Source organism: Cibotium barometz, chromosome 11 (genome assembly GCF_041138505.1).
Source record: "Cibotium barometz isolate CiBa-2024 chromosome 11, ASM4113850v1, whole genome shotgun sequence".
Classification (NCBI taxonomy): Eukaryota; Viridiplantae; Streptophyta; class Polypodiopsida; order Cyatheales; family Cibotiaceae; genus Cibotium; species Cibotium barometz.
The window spans coordinates 17,220,412-17,242,000 of NC_141056.1; positions in this window are offsets into that span (position 1 = coordinate 17,220,412).

Consider the following 21,589-nt stretch of genomic DNA (forward strand, 5'->3'; position numbering starts at 1 on the left):
TACTTGTGATAACTTTTTAAAACTCGCTATGCCCGCTTTGTAGATGGCATACAATTATGGACAAGTTTTAAGACTAAGGCGTGTTTAACATGTGAGGGGTTAGAGCCCACTATGTGTGGATATCAAAGTGGGCTTATATATGAGTGTATATGAGGTCAAAAGGCCCACCAATGTTGTATTCATAGTTAATTTTTTATACTTTTACCAAGAAAATTTATGATAATTAGGTGGGTTTAGATTACAAATGGCACAAGTTTTTAGAATCTCTTAACTTGTTTCTTAAAAAAGAAGATGAATTCAAAAGGACAATTTCACACAAGAATGGAGTCTCTTATATTTTAATGGTAAATGGGAGTGATGGGGATCACAATACCTTTAAAAATGCTAGCAATTAGATCATTCACTCCAAAATTCTTTTTTCTAATACTAATTCCCTTGACATAGCCATTCCAACACCTCCACCACCACATCCCTACACACTAGGTCGCATAGTACACTTTCACCCCGAGCGGCGAGAACTACACCACATCGCATAGTGCACTTGCAATGTGCACTCTATTGTCACTCCATCACTCCATTGTTGTGCATTATCCTAGGGATCACAATACCAAAAGCACACCACCATCGTGCTGTAGCAGCACCCAACATCGCTTTTTCAACAATCACAGATAACATTATAGAGAGTACCCACTTGAGGAGTATAGTGTTATTGGCTTAGGAGAACCCATCTTTAATTAGGAAGTGCAAGCATCTAAGTCACGTAGATTTAGGTGCATAAAATGTTGTAGGTACATCTCTCCACCCAAAGGGAAACTTTAAACCTAGAGCCTTGGGGCATCATCACAATTGCTTCATACAACCTCCTTGCTATCTTTCTCCATTAGGTGACTATGACCCAAATGGAGACTTCTATTGTGCAGCTCTTGATATTGGTAAACCAACACCAAAACAACCTTGTTGTGCCATCTCTCAATCTTTAAGCCTCAAGTAAAATTTACACCCATCTTTTCATAGTACTTGGTCTCCAAGGATTCTTCTTATGATTGCTACTTCCTTAGCGGGCTTGACCCCACGGGTGTTGGAAATGACTTTCTTCGACAAGGCTCCTGCATTGGGACTCTACTTATGAGGCAATGGAAACTCCAAAATAATTTTGGGAATTCCTTGGCCAAAATCCCAAAGTGGTTCCATCCCCTATGCTCTTGGTGGCGGCTTGAACTCCTCATGCATTGTACCTGAAGTTGACCTGACTTCAAATGCAAAGACACCCTAGCGAGATGTATTACTAGATCCACTCTTTACTCAGGGTTGTGGCATACTCATCTGATTCCACCAAACTAAATGCAACCTGGGACCATTGACTATTTTCCTTCTCCTTTGCAGCTTCCCATTGGTAGCATAGTTCTTGCATTGGCCTCTTTATTGGTAGACCATGATTGATGGCTTAATTTTAGGATGCTTTGAAGCTCCTGACTCATGATAGGAGATTCCTAAAGTATTGATAAATGTAAGTTCATGCATTCTCATTGGTTCTTTCAGTAGTGTCAAGGATGCAACATCAAAGTTTCTCATGGCCAAGGGTGCAGGCCAATCCTTATGACTCTTTCTTTGTTTAAAGGTGAACTTAGTTCTTACCCCAGTCATATCATTGTGGATCTAATCCAAGGTCTCCCCAAGATTTCATGAAAAGAGGAGGGGGGAGGGGGAGCGGGGGGACTGAGAAGGAAGAACCACAATGGGAATTGTACGTCTCAATCCTCCTATTTGCATGGGCACATCCTACATAAAAATTATTGGCTTTCTCTTTGATTTTTTTTTTGGGAGGCATAGGGGGGAGTGAGGGAGAACCACAATGGAAATTGTAAGTGTAAATCTTGCTATTTGCACGAGTACATTCTACTTTTAAATTATTGGCTTTCTCTTTGATTGATTGGCTAACTTGATGACAAAATCTATTTTCTCCAAAGGGTGGTCTAACCCACTTTGGTGTAAAGGGCTTTAGTGATTACATTGACTCTTGATCCACCATCTAAGATGGCTAAAATGTGATGGAATTACTTATACTCCACTGGAAGTATTATGCACAAATTTTGGTGGTATCACTTTCCAAATCCTTCTTCTTTTGTAACACATTTATCTCCAATTATTCGAGGCAAGTCAAGGCACCCAAAGGTGTCTATATTCATCCACTCCTTCAAAAGCTTCCACAACTTTGGGTTATTTATCAACAAGACTCCAACATGATGTCATGGGTGAGCTAATGAGCTATTTCTCAACAAGACTCCAATGTGATGTCATGGGTGAGCTAATGAGAGAAAGTAGGGATATTTCATCTTTAATAATTGGGAGTCTCGAATTTCCTTTTTTGTGTACTCCCAACAAGGTGATTGAGGTAGAAGAATTAGGCCTTGCATGGGTATATGGTGTGATAATTATGGTTGTAGCTACCCTCAAAGGAGAATCCATGTATATGTGACCGTGCCCACAATCATTGCACAAGGGGAAAAAGTGGCCATATGTAATCTTGTTTGGGTGCATTTGGCAACATGACAGCTACCCCCACATCTAAAGCATTCCATTGGTTTTCTAGTAAAATATTAGGCTACCGAATATGTTGGACCTCTTTCATCTTCCATATAATACATGGGTTCTTATTACTGATGTCCTTCATAGCTTTCTCTTGGAATTTCCCCATGCCACATTGGCTACTAGTATAGTTGTTATGGCTCACCCTAACCCCCCTTGAACAAAAGATTACTTGGTGAACCGTAACTATCATGAGGATCTTTCCAATGGCTAAGCTCGTAACCCTTGAGGTCTCCAAGCTCTACAACTCCTTGAGAAGTAATTCCATCGCACTCCCGTGAACGTTGTCACACCGCCGCATTGCACTACAGGTACTTGTCCCTCCTCTTACCACACATCACTCACACATACTCACTAGAATGCATTAGAGAGAGAGATTAGCAAGAGCAAGACTCAATTGCACAATGGAAGAGCATCTTGTGTATTATGAGAGAAATTCACTTATATACATGGCCATAAGTGTTCACACTCACTTAAACTATGGCCAGCCAGGCACTTTAGGCTCCTAGTGCTATTCAATAATATATCCATGAAGTACATCACTTGGGACTTCATCCTAAATTAAAGCGGGAATCACTTGGGACTTTATCCTAAATTGCTAACACATGCTCTTGAAGCGGGAATCGCCATAAGTATTCCTTCAAACCATTATGGACGCCCATCCAAATTATAGATTTGGACGTCATTTCTTCATATCTTAAATGTATGACCTTTTGGTGTATCTTACTTGATGCCTTGATATAAAATAATGGTAGTAGCTCTTGTTAACCCTAGGAATGGGTTACCGTTCCCCCCTTCTAGATGGCGATCACGTCCTTGTGATCATGTTGAAGACCTTTGTGTAAGGAGAATTGACAAGCTTGTAGATGGTTTGTGATATAGAGTGATGTTCAATGGTCTTTGCTCCTCCGAAAGGAAGAAGAAAAGCTAGTTAGTGAATGAAAAGGTTAGTGGTTTATTGGGAATTCCTAATAACGGGATTTATTGGGAATTCCTAATAACGGGGTGGGTGTGGGGTTTTTTGCGAGTGATTGCATTTTTATATTTTTGTGAGCATTTTTTGGGGTTTTTGGCTCACTTTGTTTTTTGGCAATCATAAGCAAGGTTAGATGTGATTTGTGTTAGTGGGGAAGCTAAGATATGTGAAGAATGGTTGGGGGAGAAGAAAGGAAGGATCAAAAGAATAGTAACAATAGAAAATGTACTCATGGAGCTACTACATTAACTTAACCAAAATAATAGTAAGCTATAAGCTTAACAAAATTGTGTTGGTTATTGAAGATTGTTGGGAGTTGCTTCTGATATTCTACCTTTTTTAGGTAGGCCATATGTGTGACTCCCTTGTGTTTTTTTTTTTTGGTTACCACCTTGCGGAGCAGCAACAACAAGCTCTTATGGTGGCTACTCTCCTTTTTGAGAGAATAGGTTCTTATGTCTTCCGCGTAGCTTCTGCACTTACACTTCACATTTAGAGGGGTGAAAAGAGCATTATGAATTTGTCTTTGATGCGCTCATAAGTCTCCATTGTTGTAGATGTGCAAATTGATTCTTAAATTTTTGGCTCAAATGTTGTCGAGGAAGTAGGTAAGACTGTTGGTTGGTTACCATTGGGGTTGCTTGAACACACAAGCTCTTGTGTAGGTGTTGAATGCACGAGAGTGGTTGAGTGACTTGCTTGGTGTTGTTTGGGCTTCCGTTCTTGTCAAACTTTAGGTGAAGCTATTGGGGTTAAAGTCGGTAATGAGACTGTCTTCACTTTGTTCGATCTTGGCAACCATCATATGATCGGATTACCATCATAGTATCCTTGTTGTTGAAGCATGTGCATAGGCACCCATCTTTGGTGAACATTATAAATTGGTGGGGCTGATGCCTTTAGTGCTAAGGTTTATTCCTCTGAATAGGCTTAGGGGACTTTTTGATGCGCTTGGGAATCCAAGCTTTGGTATTATCTTGGTAGTACCCTTGTGCTTGCAGTAATCTTTTTGGTACCCACACTTGTTGACTAGGTGGAGTTCTTTAAGAGGAACTCACATAGGCTTTTGTGGACGGTGTTGTGGAGTACTTTTATTTTTCCTTAGCCTCTGAGTGTTGCATTGAGGAAGAGTCTTTGATGATTGAGGAACCTAAATTGGATTGGTGCTTTCGCAGTAGCCTTGGGCTACAAATATTTCTTCTCCACCCACATTTTGATACCATTAAGATACCATGATTTGTGTTGTTTATTGGTGGAAGCGGAAGGTTTTGGGACCTCCTTGACATTGGTTGGCACTGAGGCTGTAGGTTTGAGACTTATGGGAATTGTTAACGATGAGGTTTGAGTCTCTTGCAGAGTAGTGGTTACTGATGTGGAGGCTTTTGAGCATGCAACCCCCTCTTTTGGCAAGGTTGGTTGAGGAAGAGGCATTTGCTCTCGGGCTTTTCCCTTGAGTTCCTTGTTAGATGGTTGCGCTTGGGGAACTTCTTTAGGCATAGAAGTGGATTGCGAGGTTATGGCATTGGAATTTGTTGGTGAGGATGGAGTTGAGGGACTAGATACTTTATCGGAGTCGGTCATTGAGGCAGATGGTAGGTCATTGTGTAGAGGGGCTGAATCTGTGGAAGAGGCTTGTAACTCTTTGCATTCAGCATCACAAAAATCCATTAGGGTTGAATCCTCTTCCTTGCAGTATGGTATTCTCAACCTTGTGTGTCGTTGACCATCATGATGACCCTATTGCTAGCAAAGCATAGTGGTGCTTGGGCAGCAAACAACAGTCCATTTATGCCCTAAGATCAAATCTATTTCTAATACATAGTCAACCACAAAAAACTTGCAAGTAAGGGGGTTAGTTTTAATATACATTTTATATTTAAAGTACCCAAACATGGCATGTTCAAGTCTTGTGTGAATGTATGGGATTCATTCAGTATATGAGCCGTGAGTGTTGGTTGACCTAATAAATCTCATAACTCGAGGGTCATGAGATTCTGCTCTTGTGTTGTATAAAACTGTGCTTGGATGGTGGTGATTTTATTGGAAAGTTCCAATCCAGCCCCATAATTCTAGGGATCTTTTTAGTAAGATATGCTGGAAGTTCCAGCTCCCCCAAGGTCTCTTCCTCCCATATAATAGTAATTGCACAATGCCTGCATGAGTGTTTAAGGTGACTGTTTGCATGGTTTCATCAAGTGAATACAACGAGTCACCTATCCAAGTTCCACCAAGGATGACATCATACTCAAGGTGGTCTGGGGTAATATGGAATCTAAATTCCACATCTCCACCAATTGTTTGAGTAGTGTTGAAATATGCAAGTGAATGGGTGTGTGCGGGAACAAGCCCTTAGCAAGAGATTGTAAAAGGGAGTCTATAATTAAGTAGGTAGCAGTGAAAAGGTGAGAAGAATCTACTGATGAGAGAATCAAGGGTAGCATGAGTGAATATAGGGGTGTGGAAAGATTCTAAGAAAAGGTGCCCCAGATGTAGGGAAGGTGGCACAAATCAAGGAGAAATCAATGGGATTAGATGCTTGGCATCTTGTTGATGTAAAACCTATAAATTGAGGCATTGGCCTAATGAGAAATTGCTAGTTTTTGAGTATCCATGCCTACATTAAGCTATTAGATTAATTGTACACTAATCTCATCTTAATTACCTTAATTGCTAGTTTTTTAGTATCCATGCCTTTATTAAGCTTTTAGATTAATTGTGCACTAATCTTATCTTAATTACATGCTAATTATGTTGATTCTTGTGTTTGATCCACTATAGCCCACTCTTGCTTGCATTTTCAACTTGGTATCAGAGCCATAGCCTAGGATCCATCTATTTTTTAAAGCATAATTATCTTGCTAATCTCATGATTAGAAGTTAATCCCAATTTTTAACCTCTTTTCAACTATCCTCTGCACCCCCAGCTGGTGGAGGAGCTCCATCTCCCTCTAGCCTCAATATTAGGCAAAATTCTCTTACCCATAGCTAGATAGACTCCCCCCCACGCTTCAGCCCAGCACATCAGCTCATCAAACCGCCCGCGATTTTACCAACGCCAGTTTTCTAAAGGAAATCTTAGATCCACACTCACTTAAGGTAAATTAAGCTAATTCCTCTTATCCCCAAGGGTTTTCAAGGGCGCTCTACAAACCTATGATCTCAGATTTTAGAAATTCTTCAAGGAGAAGTGGAATCAAGCTCTACATCAAATCTGTAAGTGACTTTGGTAAAATAGAGATTAAGCATTCAATGTTTGGTCAAATCTTTTGTTTCTTGGCTTGATCCTCTACCATACTTGCTTCTATTGATGCATTTGAAAGGATTTGAGCTGATTTGAACTCTAAGGCACCAGATTTGGCCTCCCCGTACACTCTATTTTCTACACACAAAATAGGGGATTATTTCACTAATCAATGATTAATCAACACTAATCACTACATTTTGGTGTAATTAATGGTTCAAATTTACCATTGGGTATCTGATACAGATCTCTATCACTTTACATTGAAATTTGGAGATGGTTTGATATCCCAGCCATTTAGTACAAATCAGTTACCTTTGGCTTTATGCAATTTTTGGTATATTCATGTTTGTAAATCTATTGTAATCATCATTTAACACCAGATTGGAGTTGTAAAAGGGTAGACACTACCCTTGAATCTTGAATTGGATCAAGAGGTAAGAACCCCTTCACATCATCATGAGCATTGCACAAGAAATAGCTAAATTTAATGGGGAGCACTTTCATACATGATGGCAAACAAAGACCATTCATGAGGAAGATTCTGTGGGGGGGTAGTTGAGGGAAGAGATGAATGTCCAGAGGAGAATGAGTGGAAGAGCAGGAATGAGAAAGCATTAGGACGCATTGCGCTTAGCTTAAATGATGAAATCATTCACCACATTGCAGGGATACAACGAGCTAAAGATGCATGGGATGAACTTAACAAATTATTTGGCACTCAAGCAAAGAATTCAAAGATAAATCTGCTAATACAATTCTACAAACTTGACATGAAGTAAAGTGAACCTCTAACCACACACTTGAACAAATACAAAAGCATTAAGCAACAACTGGCAGCCATTGGGAAAGAAGGTAGAAGATGACGAGGCACTAGTTGTGGTTCTGAAGAGTGTGGACAAGGGAGAATATGAGAACATTATGGCAACCTTAAATAATGTACCAGATTTGAAGCTGCATGAGATAGAAAGAGCTCTACTAGAGCAAGAGAACAAGGTCAAAGAGAAGAAAGGATCGAAACCAACAACTAGACAGGAGAAAGCATTCTACACCCTAGGAGGCCTCGCACAAGGACGAGGAAGAGGAAGAGGCAGGGGAGGAAGGCCACAATTGTGGGGGAAGGCCAAGACACATGGCTAGAGACTGCTCCAGCAAACCAAATGAATAAGAATCGACATCAAAAAACTTCATGGAGACTCCTAAGGTAGAGGAGTCAGGACATCTTTTCTGAGAGAGAAAGAGAAAGAAACTCCACAACCCAATGTAACCTACCCCAATAGAGTAAAACCACCTCTGAGCCACCGATGATGTAGGTCATGTGGTAGATGTATGTGTGAGCACTTTAGTCAAGGTCACGGGCACTTGTAGTAGCCTTGGACACATAGAGAGAGAGTGTCAAGGACTATGAGTTAGGGACTTGAGGCACTGGTCTCGCGGGCTACCACCCAAGTAAGAGGGAAACTTGGTATAGGGTCTAGGTGTGCTAGAGTTATTCACTTGAGGGGATGTGTTGAAATATGCAAATGAATGGGTGTGTACGAGCTCATGGTGAAATTTTTGCGAATCAACTCAGAAGTGAGCGGAGTTTAGACATTTGGAATCTACTCTTCGAGACCTACAATGATATATAGCATGATGGGCAATTTTGCATTTTCAAGAAGTCCCCTAAATTTAGTGATGACATGGCATGTAAGTCATCACCAAATTTAGTTATAACATGGCACGTAAGTCATCACAAAATTTGGGGACTTCTTAAATATACAAAATTTCCCATCATGCTATATATCATTGGAAAGGTCTCGAAGAGTAGATTCCAAATGTCCAAACTCCGCTCACTTTTGAGTTGATGTGCAAAAATTTCATCACATGAGCCCATTTTTGTAGAGAGATAACGTGTACAAATCCTTAAAGAGTCCAATTTGAGTCCAAATTTTCCCTAATGCCATTCCAATGGATTTCTAGAATAGAAATTGGTTTTGAAACAAGCTTGGGAGTCCAAATCATCCAATCTCAAATCTATCCTTACAGGCAATAGAATCTCATATGACACATGAACTATGATGTTGTATAGGTGATCCAAGCTTGTAGGCTCATATTTATGGATTTCATGGACTACCACTCAACGCATGCCATGTCTAAGATCTTTTGAATGCACAATTTATGTGGAATCTAACCCCTTGAAATGTAATATTTGTGTGTTAGACTATGTGCTGGAAGTGGATATTATCCTAGGAAGGGATTGGGCTACCTTGGTGCAAGCTATACCAAACATCATCAACCAAACATATGCCATGAAGATTTCTAACAAAGAAGTGGTGGTGCCGTTTTGTGACAAGGATGAAATAAAACTCAACCCTCTTTATATGACCTTGTCTGAAAAGGAGACAATTAGCTTCTACATTAGGAGACACTCCTTTTGAAGACCCACCCTCTCCATCAAAGATCCTTTGTGATAAACTCTCTAAAGCAGCCATATCCCAAATCCACATATTGAGAGTCCTCAAACTACAGTTCTCCATGAAGGTGACCATTCTGTTTGTTCACAACTGGGAGTAAATGTAAGATTCCTCCCCAGCCTCTCAAGATGTCCAGCATCTTCCCGTGTAATCAAATCCCTCTTCCGAAATATAAAAGATCTTGTTTCTAACTGTTTTAGCCTAGAGAGAGAAAATATTCTAGAGAGAGAATATTTAGATTTTGAATATTTTTGGATAGAAAAATATCTCGTCTTATTAAAATAAGTTCCCCTGAAACAGAAGTTCAAAAAGATTTTCAGAAGGTGCATTAGAAATTAAGTATAATCTGTTCAACAGGCATTATCCTAAGGGTGAAGATTTTTTCGAAAATTTAAATTAAGGTTCCTATGGACCAATAAGATTCATCCAAATGTAAGGAGGAGATAAATGAAGAAATAAAAGAAAAATCCCCCAAAAATGAGTAAATACTCACATAAGATGAAGAGTTGACTAAGGACAAGGCTAATAGTTAAAAAGGGGAGATATTTAGAAGTAAATACTCACATAAGATGAAGAGATGACTAAGGACGAGGCTAATAGTTAAAAAGGGGAGATATTTAGAAGTAATGATGCATTTTTGACACCTCTGTATGGGGATTTTTCCCTCATAAATGAGGCGCCTACGTCACATGTGCAATTGAGTTTTAAATCTTCAAAAATTGAGATATTTCATCTCTCCTCTCTCCTAATTCAAGTCTAGTTCCAAAAAGTTAGCTCAACTGAAAATGGTCAAAAATTGACCAAACTGAATTGGAAAATTCTAGAATCAGTTTGTTTGGTTAGGAGCTCACTTTTTCCTATAAATAAAAGCCTTCCCCTTTGTTGAAACTCAATAGTGTTTTATGCACTGTTACTCTACTCCTCCCAAGCCAAGAACTGTGAATTTATTATAATTCACTAGTTTTTGACATTTTCCTCTTCCAAAGATTGGTGGCCACTCTTGTACAAACAAGAGTTGAACCCTCAAACCATCAAGCCAAAGGAAAGCTCTCAAAATCACTAGTAAGTTGGTGATTCTTCTTTTTTTCCACTTATTTTATGGTTTTTATGGTTTTAAATGGTTTTTATGCTTTATGTCTTCTCTAAAAATATTATGCCTCATTACAAAAAGGCATTCCCCTCTCTTCTCCAGCAAAATCAACCATTCTCTATCCTAGGTGAATGGTTAATGATTAAAGTCAAGTTTTTATAATGTTTGTCTTAATTAAGTGGAAAAATATTTACTTTAGGATAATTTCAATACTCTTGGTGCACTTTTAATTAGTCTTAAAGATTTAAAAATTTAAAAAATGGTCAGCCATACAAAGGAGGTTATGGCTAAATTTTTAGAAATTAGTGAGATAAAATTCATCTTTCATTATTCTAAAAGAGTAATCCTTAGGGTTTCCATATTCTAAAGTATCATTTTCATGCATAAAAGATGCATGAAAATTCATCTTTCATTATTCTAAAAGAGTAATCCTTAGGGTTTCTATATTCTAAAGTATCATTTTCATGCATAAAAGATGCATTTTGATTATATGCATAAAAGATAAATTTTTATTATAAAAGTGTTACTTTTATCATATTTGATTTTAATGCATAGAAGTATGCATAAAAGATAATTTTTTCATTATAAAAGTGTTACTTTTATCATATTTGATTTTAATGCATAGAAGTATGCATAAAAGATAATTTTTATTATAAAAGTGTTACTTTTATCATAATTAATTTTCATGCATAGAAGTATGCATAAAAGATAATTTGTTTATTACAAAAGTATTACTTTTATCATAATTGATTTTAATGCATAGAAGTATGCATAAAAGATAAGTTTTTATTACAAAAGTGTTACTTTTATCATAATTGATTTTAATGCATAGAAGTATGCATAAAAGATAAATTTTTATTATAAAAGTGTTACTTTTATCAGATTTGATTTTAATGCATAAAAGTATGCATAAAAGATAAATTTTTATTATAAAAGTGTTACTTTTATCATATTTGCTTTTAATGCATAGAAGTATGCATAAAAGATAATTTTTTCATTATAAAAGTGTTACTTTTATCATATTTGATTTTAATGCATAGAAGTATGCATAAAAGATAATTTTTATTATAAAAGTGTTACTTTTATCATAATTAATTTTCATGCATAGAAGTATGCATAAAAGATATTTTTTTAATTACAAAAGTGTTACTTTTATCATAATTGATTTTAATGCATAGAAGTATGCATAAAAGATAAATTTTTTATTACAAAAGTGTTACTTTTATCATAATTGATTTTAATGCATAGAAGTATGCATAAAAGATAAATTTTTATTATAAAAGTGTTACTTTTATCATATTTGATTTTAATGCATAGAAGTATGCATAAAAGATAAATTTTTATTATAAAAGTGTTACTTTTATCATATTTGATTTTAATGTATAGAAGTATGCATAAAAGATAATTTTTATTATAAAAGTGTTACTTTTATCATAATTAATTTTCATGCATAGAAGTATGCATAAAAGATAATTTTTTTAATTATAAAAGTGTTACTTTTATCATATTTGATTTTCATGCATAAAAGTATGCATAAAAGATAATTTTTAATCGGAGATCGAGGTAAATGAATATTCCTCAAGAAATCCATGTTTTTGAAATCTGTAAACAAATATTCGTCGAAAGAAATTTTAGAAAAAGAGAAATTGAGATAGTATCTTCGAGAAAGATATCTTTAGGAAGAACCTTTCCAGACCTAAACTCTAACTCAGACTATTGACCAAGACCTAATTCCTTCGTCAGTTCCAATTAATGACGATGTGTCCAGTTCAGGGAAAATGTACTCAAATCACCCACCGAATCTGAAACTAAGTTAAGACTTGTGATTTTGATCTGAGGATTAAGTTAACAGAATTCGAGGAATTCTGTTTGGAATTGAAAACTGGATCTAGAAGTAATGAGATACGGATTTAAGATATACTCATGGTATTCAAACAAAATCAAAACTGTAAACTTGCATAGAAACCCTGCCTTCTTAAAGACTGTCTTACGCCAGAATGCTGGAGGGAGCATTTGGCATTTATGTTTATCTAAGGGAAGTTCGGTTGCAACAGCTAGCGGGGGAGTGTTCGAGGGACAGCTCACGCAGCAAAGCCTGCCGAGGTCTTGACCAGCCTCGGTATGGTTAAAATGGTGCGCTTCCGGTATGATGGACGAGGGCTGACGAAGCGGTCCCTGAGTGAAGTGCCAGGACACCTAAGGAGGATCCTGGAGGGTTCTGACCAGGCGATGCACGGGCTCGCGGTGCCGAGGACATCCATGCATATGTTGAGGAAGATATTATATGATGGACGTATGTTTATTGTAATCTATCACACTGGATCTTGTTGTTGACTCGCTGGTCTGAACGGAGAGTCCAGAGTGGCGTAGTTTTGTGAGAAACAAAGACTCAATGGAAATTTTGAAGTATAACATGTATAACTAGTAAATTATTTGTCAATGGATTGTTTTTATTAAAGTTTTAATAAAGAGGAGTGTGTGCGTACCTGTTTTCTAAAGCTAAAGTTAAGAAAGCAATTCAATTATGGGTGGGTGAGTACTTGTTTGGTTCTACCGATTCCAGTGGTAGGGTGGTGGCTAACCCATGGGCCGGATGGGGTTAGGTTGGAATCATGGAGTTTTTAATAATCAAACTGAAAAATCTTAGGATTACGCTAAGATTCGAGTAGTTAGTCAATTCCCTGATAAATTTTTCAAATAAGTGGATCAACGGCTGTGCTTGATCTTAATCAGGAAAAAAGCGTTGAATTTACTAAAATGATCAAATTATATCAGCAATAGTTTCCTTCTATCTGGTTTTATCAGATGAAGGTTAGTTTAACACCTTGACCTCGTTTAGAAAAACTCGTTAAAAAAAAAAATCAAAAAAATTCAAAAAGGTGGAATCGTCCCCGCTTTCCGGGCATGGGAATTTTTCCCGATTTCGGTTTTCGGAGTGACCACCACCTTAGTCTCGTGCCCGGACATTTGAGGGCGAGGCCTCGAGTGAGAAACCCTGCCCCGCGCATGAGGGGGCTGCTTCCGCTGCTGTCAGCTACCGGAAGTCCTGTGCGCGGAGGGGGCAGAGGGATCTCACAGTTCGTATCAGAGCCAAGTTGAAAGCTAATAAGGATAAATAAATTCTTATCTGAATTTGATAATAAGAACTCAGAAAAAGCATTTTCATAATCTATTTTTATTCCATAAGCTTCTTTAATGAAGAAATTTTAATCAAAGAAATTGTTTTTATAGATGGAAGTTCCCCATTTATCTGGTATTCTCGACCTCACCCAGTCTTAAGATATGATTGCGTTTGCCTTCGAGCATCTCATCTCTTCCACTTCAACTCAAACAAGCCAAGCAAGACTCGCACGCCATTTCGAGGATTTATATTTTCCTAACCCAACGGAGAGATTTTAGCATAAGTGGTTTGCAGGGCAATATGTCCACGCCTCTTGCGACCGTCGTGCAATGCTGTGGGAGAACCTCTCATTAGCTATGATCGTGTTAAAGCTAAAAATGGTACGTGGTGTCATTCTATATCATTCGACGCCTCGAAATTTCAGACTTTCATGCCAAGTCTTCAAACTCCTTAGTTGTTTTATTCCTAAATGGAAGATATTAGCTCCCTTGTCAGTAAGTGGACGTTTGTATCAAGGCATGGCTATGGCCCTGTACCGTCGTCATATGCGTCTCTCGAGGAGATTTTGAATTCTGGAGCTGAGCTGCTCTATGTGCATATTGCAACTTTTATATAAATAAAGAAATGTTTTTCGGAGAAAAATTCCTGTTGTATAAATGATTGTTTACGGACGATCTGATAAAGAAAAATCTGTTATCGGACATATGTCATAGATCTCCAATAAGATCATTGTCTTGTTTAAGAAATTGTTTTCCGAAACTCTTAAGTCTTAGGATCTCGTGGATAATATCAAAATAAAAATTTAATAATATATAAATTTTTGGCAGAATCATGAGACGAGGAAACTGTGGTCGTCAGCCGCCAGACCCTGTCTCTGAAGATGACGAGCTTGACCTTGATGTTCGCAAGGTTCTTCATAGGACTCAGCCAGGACCCTTCAAAGAAGAAGGGGAGAACCTGGGCGAGGCTGTGCCGAGAAATGGGTGGAAGCCATGGAAGAGTATTTTGACGTCACAGGCTACAATGTGCGGAGCAAAATGGCTCTTGCTCAGCTGAAAATAGTGGAAACAGCTAGGGTAGCATGGAGGAACCACTGTGACACCAACCGTCTAGACTGAAATACTCAGTCCTGGAATGATCTAAAAACCTATCTAAGAAAGAGATTTTGTCCTCCTGGATTTTTAAAAACCAAAATGAACGAATTCTTAGAACTAAAGCAGGAGAGAAAAACCATCGAGGAATATCACCAAGCCTTTGCTCTTCTACTCAAATATTCACCACCTCTAGATGAAGAAGAACTCATGGCCAGATTCATTCGGGGAATGAATGAACCCTTGGACACACTGGTCAAAAATGCTAAACCAGTGTCCATGGCTGAAGCAATAAGAATGGCAAAAGATTTTGCCAAAGCCTTTGTAGTAAAGGTCCCGCCAAAACTTGCACCCTCTAACTTTAAAAGATTCCAAGCCCAGGGAAGTACTTCAAACTTTCCGCCCCCAAAGAGGCAGCAAGGCCCGAATTAGAATCAGGATGCAGGAAGATTCAGAAGTGAAGGAAGACCCTTCCCTCAGAGTACTTTCTCAGGAACCCCACCTCTTTCAAGAAATCAGAAGGATGAGCTCAGTACTGAAAACCGATGTTTTGGATGCCAGGGTTTTGGTCACCAGTTAACCGACTCCTGCCATGTCAAGGGGACAGGAAGTCAAGGATCCCGAATTCAGAAACCAACCCCTTCATACCAGTCTAATCAGGGTCCGTCTCGCCCAAGCCAGGGAAACCCCAGAAGAACTCCAGCTCAGCCATCTGCCTCTATCCAGAGTAATCTCAGAACTCCTTCCCAGAACTGGGGAAACCAAAGAGAAAGAGTTCTACCTCAAACTGTAGCATCCAGAGCAGTCACAATTTCAGATGTAGTAGAAGAGAAAAAAGGGCAGATCTATGCTGCAATTGAAAATCAAGGGCCTAACCAGCAGTTCTCTGTCATCCATACTCCAGCAGAGTATCAGGGTAAGTCTTTTAAGCTTTTGATTGATTCAGGCAGTTCTCATTCATTCATTTCCTGGATGCTTGCGTAAGCTAGTCTTAGAATAGAAATCAGTTCTAAGCTAGTCTTAGAACAGAAATCAGAGAAACCTATGCAAGTTGAACTGGCCAGTGGGAAGACTCTTTTCACTCACCATGAGACAAATCTTATCCAGTTCAATCTAGATGGTAATGTAACCGACTGTCAGTTCAAAGTCTTACCTCTAGGGGTTTTTGACGGGATCCTTGGAATGGATTGGCTCCACAAAAATCAAGCTGACATACACTGTCACAATGGAACCATTTCCTTCCATGACCTTCACGGGAACAAAGTCCATGGAACTGGAGTTTCCGGATCCCCAGACCTTCAGTTAGTAAAAGCTTCCAGGTTACTGAAAGGACTTAGGAAGAAGCAGCAAATTTATGTTGTCACAATGAACCCAGTAGACTCAAAGCTTAAAGCTAAAGAACTAGAATGGTTAAGTGAATTTGATGATCTATTCCCAGCAGAGCTAACTGAAATGCCTCCAATTTGGGAAGTAGATCATGTGATTGAATTGACCCCCAACCAGTAGCCCTACGCTCGTATAAAATGCCAGTTCCTGAAGCCATCGAACTCAAGGAACAGCTTAGGCAGCTGTTAGAACAAGGGTTTGTAAGACCCAATGTTTCACCTTGGGGTGCGCCAGTTCTCTTTCAGAAAAAGAAAGATGGAACGCTTAGACTCTGTGTAGACTACAGAGGTCTAAATCAGCTGACAGTTAAGAATAAGTATCCTATCCCAAGAATTGATGAGCTTTTGGACAGGCTAAATGGAGCCCAGATCTTCACAAAAATAGATCTCAAATCCGGGTACTACCAGATCTCAAATCCGGGTACTACCAGATCAGGATCAATGATCTAGATATACCAAAAACAACCATCATTACTCGCTATGGGCATTATGAATTTACTGTCATGCCGTTCGGATTAACTAATGCCCCGGCTACATTCAATCGCCTAATGCAGGACATCCTCAGAGAATACTTGGATGATTTTGTTCTAGTTTTCTTTGATGACATTCTGATTTACTCAAGGAATGCAGCTGACCATGAGACTCATGTCCGAAAAGTTCTTGAGATTCTAAGGAAGCATCAACTCTTTGCCAAAAAGAGCAAATGCACTTTCTCTGCCGACCACGTTGAATACTTGGGCTTTCTAGTATCCAAAGATGGAATTTCTCCAGATTTCACAAAAATCCAAGCTGTCATAGATTGGCCCGAACCAAAGACAGTGAAAGAAGTCAAAGGATTCTTGGGATTGACTGGTTGGTATAGAATTTTTATACCAAAGTATGCCCTCATAGCTTCCCCCCTGACTAACCTTCTCAAAAAGAATACCCCATTTCAATGGTGTACCAAGTGCCAAAGTGCTTTTGATAAGCTGAAGATCGCCTTGGTAACCAGTCACGTTCTGAAGCTGCCAGATTTCTCTCTACCCTTTGAGGTAGTAACTGATGCAAGTGGTTTTGCCACCCTGGGAGGTGCACTCATGCAGGAAGGTCATGCAGTGGCCTATGAATCCCAAAAGCTTAGAACGCATGAGAGGAATTATGCTGTCCACGACCTGGAATTGCTTTCAGTAGTCTATGCCTTAAAGTTATGGAGACATTACCTACTGGGAAAAAGATTCACTTTGATGACAAATCATCAGAGCTTAAAGTGGATCTTTACTCAGAAGGACCTCAACATGCGCCAAAGAAGGTGGATGCAGATCCTGCAGGAATTTGATTTTGAAATCAAGTACCGCCTAGGCAAAGAAAATGTGGTAGCAGATGCCCTTAGCAGAAAAGCCTCCTTGCAATTACTATAATATCAAATCCTTTTATTATTCAAGCAAGTGAGAAGATCATGCATGATAGATTCTTTGGCCCTATTGCTACCCTACTTATGTAGGAAAGCAAAACTCCACAAGAGTTGAACAGAGTTCAGGGTACAGCATGGATGATGGCATTATGTATTATAATCGTAGGCTATGCATCCCCAATGATGAGGGAACCAAAGTGCAAATTCTGAATGAAGCGCATGACAGCCTTATTGCAGGACATCCAGGTTTCATCAAGACCTACATGTCTGTAGTAAAGAAAAGCTTCTTTTGGCCTGGTTTGAAAAAGGATGTGCTAAATCATGTACGTCAATGTCTGACATGCTAGAAAGTCAAAGCTGAGAGAGTAAAAATGCCTGGGAAGTTACATCCATTGGACATCCCCCAGATGAAGTGGGAATGTATCAGTATGGATTTCATTACTGGATTACCTTCAGTGCAATCAGGTTACAACTCCATCTTCGTGGTAGTCGACAGAATAACCAAAGTTGCCCATCTGATTCCAGTAAAAGAACCTACACTGCAGTGGATGTGGCCAGAGTGTTCCTCAAAGAAATCTTCAGATTGCATGGCCTACCCAGGAGAATAGTAAGTGACCGAAGTCCCAAATTTACTTCAAGGTTTTGGACTGCATTTTTCGAAGCAGTGGGAACTTTCTTGGATCTCAGCACAGCTTATCACCCTGAGACCGATGGTCAAACTGAAAGAGTAAACCAAGTAATTGAAGATATACTTCGGTCATGCTGTGGGGCAGAGAACCCAAGAAGTGGCTAAGCTATCTGCACCTAGTCGAGTTTGTCTACAATGCTTCTTATCACACCGAAGTATCAGGATGAGCCCTTTTAAAGCTCTGTATGGACAAGATTGCTTAGCTCCATTAACTTGGTCTGACCCATTGATTAGGGTCGAGATGTCCAGACAAATGCTTGATGACATGGAGCAGTAGATGCAGTCAATTCGTAAAGAATTAAAGCTGCCCAAGATCGATAGAAGCAATATGCAGATAAGAAGAGGTCCTTTTGAAGATGCCACTGGGAGAATGAAGCCGATCTGTTGCGCCGATCTGTTGCGGGATTACCCCCAGTTTGTGAGATGAGGGCATCTCGCATTTTTCAAGTGGGAGAGAATGTAAGATTCCTCCCCAGTCTCTCAAGATGTCCAACATCTTCCCGTGTAATCAAATCTCTCTTCCGAAATATAAAAGATCTTGTTTCTAACTGTTTTAGCCTAAAGAGAGAAAATATTCTAGAGAGAGAATATTCAGATTTTGAATATTTTTGGATAGAAAAATATCTCGTCTTATTAAAATAAGTTTCCCTGAAACAAAAGTTCAAAAAGATTTTCAGAAGGTGCATTAGAAATTAAGTATAATCTGTTCAAGAGGCATTATCCTAAGGGTGAAGATTTTTTTAAAAATTTAAATTAAGGTTCCTATGGACCAATAAGATTCATCCAAATGTGAGGAGGAGATAAATGAAAAAATAAAAGAAAAATCCCCCAAAAATGAGTAAATACTCACATAAGATCAAGAGTTGACTAAGGACAAGGCTAATAGTTAAAAAGGAGAGATATTTAGAAGTAAATACTCACATAAGATGAAGAGTTGACTAAGGACAAGGCTAATAGTTGAAAAGGGGAGATATTTAGAAGTAAATACTCACATAAGATGAAGAGATGACTAAGGACAAGGCTAATAGTTAAAAAGGGGAGATATTTAGAAGTAATGATGCATTTTTGACACCTCTGCATGGGGATTTTTCCCTCATAAATGAGGCGCCTACTTCACATGTGCAATTGAGTGTTAAATCTTCAAAAATTGAGATATTTCATCTCTCCTCTCTCCTAATTCAAGTCTAGTTCCAAAAAGTTAGCTCAACTGACCTAAAAATGGTCAAAAATTGACCAAACTGAATTGAAAAATTCTAGAATCAGTTTGTTTGGTTAGGAGCTCACTTTTTCCTATAAATAGAAGCCTTCCCCTTTGTTGAAACTCAATAGTGTTTTATGCACTGTTACTCTACTCCTCCCAAGCCAAGAACTGTGAATTTATTAATAATTCACTAGTTTTTGACCTTTCCCTCTTCCAAAGATTGGTGGCCACTCTTGTACAAACAAGAGTTGAACCCTCAAACCATCAAGCCAAAGGAAAGCTCTCAAAATCACTAGTAAGTTGGTGATTCTTCTTTTTTTTTTTCACTTATTTTATGGTTTTTATGGTTTTAAATGGTTTTTATGCTTTATGTCTTCTCTAAAAATGTTATGCCTCATTACAAAAAGGCATTCCCCTCTCTTCTCTAGCAAAACCAACCATTCTCTATCCTAGGTGAATGGTTAATGATTAAAGTCAAGTTTTTATAATGTTTGTCTTAATTAAATGAAAAAATGTTTACTTTAGGATAATTTCAATACTCTTGGTGCACTTTTAATTAGTCTTAAAGATTTAAAAATTTAAAAAATGGTCAGCCATACAAAGGAGGTTATGGCGAAATTTTTAGAAATTAGTGAGATAAAATTCATCTTTCATTATTCTAAAAGAGTAATCCTTAGGATTTCTATGTTCTAAAGTATCATTTTCATGCATAAAAGATACATGAAAATTTATCTTTCATTATTCTAAAAGAGTAATCCTTAGGGTTTCAAAATTCTAAAGTATCATTTTCATGCATAAAAGATGCATTTTGATTATATGCATAAAAGATAAATTTTTATTATAAAAGTGTTTCTCGTATCATATTTGATTTTAATGCATAAAAGTATGCATAAAAGAGAATTTTTTCATTATAAAAGTGTTACTTTTATCATATTTGATTTTAATGCATAGAAGTATGCATAAAAGATAATTTTTATTATAAAAGTGTTACTTTTATCATAATTAATTTTCATGCATAGAAGTATGCATAAAAGATAATTTTTTTTATTACAAAAGTGTTACTTTTATCATAATTGATTTTAATGCATAGAAGTATGCATAAAAGATAATTTTTTTATTACAAAAGTGTTACTTTCATCATAATTGATTTTAATGCATAGAAGTATGCATAAAAGATAAATTTTTATTATAAAAGTGTTACTTTTATCATATTTGATTTTAATGCATAGCATAAAAGTATGCATAAAAGATAAATTTTTATTATAAAAGTGTTACTCTTATCATATTTGATTTTAATGCATAGAAGTATGCATAAAAGATAATTTTTTTATTACAAAAGTGTTACTTTTATCATAATTGATTTTAATGCATAGAAGTATGCATAAAAGATAATTTTTTTATTACAAAAGTGTTACTTTTATCATAATTGATTTTAATGCATAGAAGTATGTATAAAAGATAAATTTTTATTATAAAAGTGTTACTTTTATCATATTTGATTTTAATGCATAAAAGTATGCATAAAAGATAAATTTTTATTATAAAAGTGTTACTTTTATCATATTTGATTTTAATGCATAGAAGTATGCATAAAAGATAATTTTTTCATTATAAAAGTGTTACTTTTATCATATTTGATTTTAATGCATAGAAGTATGCATAAAAGATAATTTTTATTATAAAAGTATTACTTTTATCATATTTGATTTTAATGCATAGAAGTATGCATAAAAGATAATTTTTATTATAAAAGTGTTACTTTTATCATAATTAATTTTCATGCATAGAAGTATGCATAAAAGATATTTTTTTATTACAAAAGTGTTACTTTTATCATAATTGATTTTAATTCATAGAAGTATGCATAAAAGATAAATTTTTATTATAAAAGTGTTACTTTTATCATATTTGATTTTAATGCATAAAAGTATGCATAAAAGATAAATTTTTATTATAAAAGTGTTACTTTTATCATATTTGATTTTAATGCATAGAAGTATGCATAAAAAATAATTTTTATTATAAAAGTGTTACTTTTATCATAATTAATTTTCATGCATAGAAGTATGCATAAAAGATATTTTTTTATTATAAAAGTGTTACTTTTATCATATTTGATTTTCATGCATAAAAGATAATTTTTAATCGGAGATCGAGGTAAATGAATATTCCTCAAGAAATCTATGTTTTTGAAATCTGTAAACAAATATTCGTCGAAAGAAATTTTAGAAAAAGAGAAATTGAGATAGTACCTTCGAGAAAGATATCTTTAGGAAGAACCTTTCCAGACCTAAACTCTAACTCAGACTATTGACCAAGACCTAATTCCTTCGTCAGTTCCAATCAATGACGATGTGCCCAGTT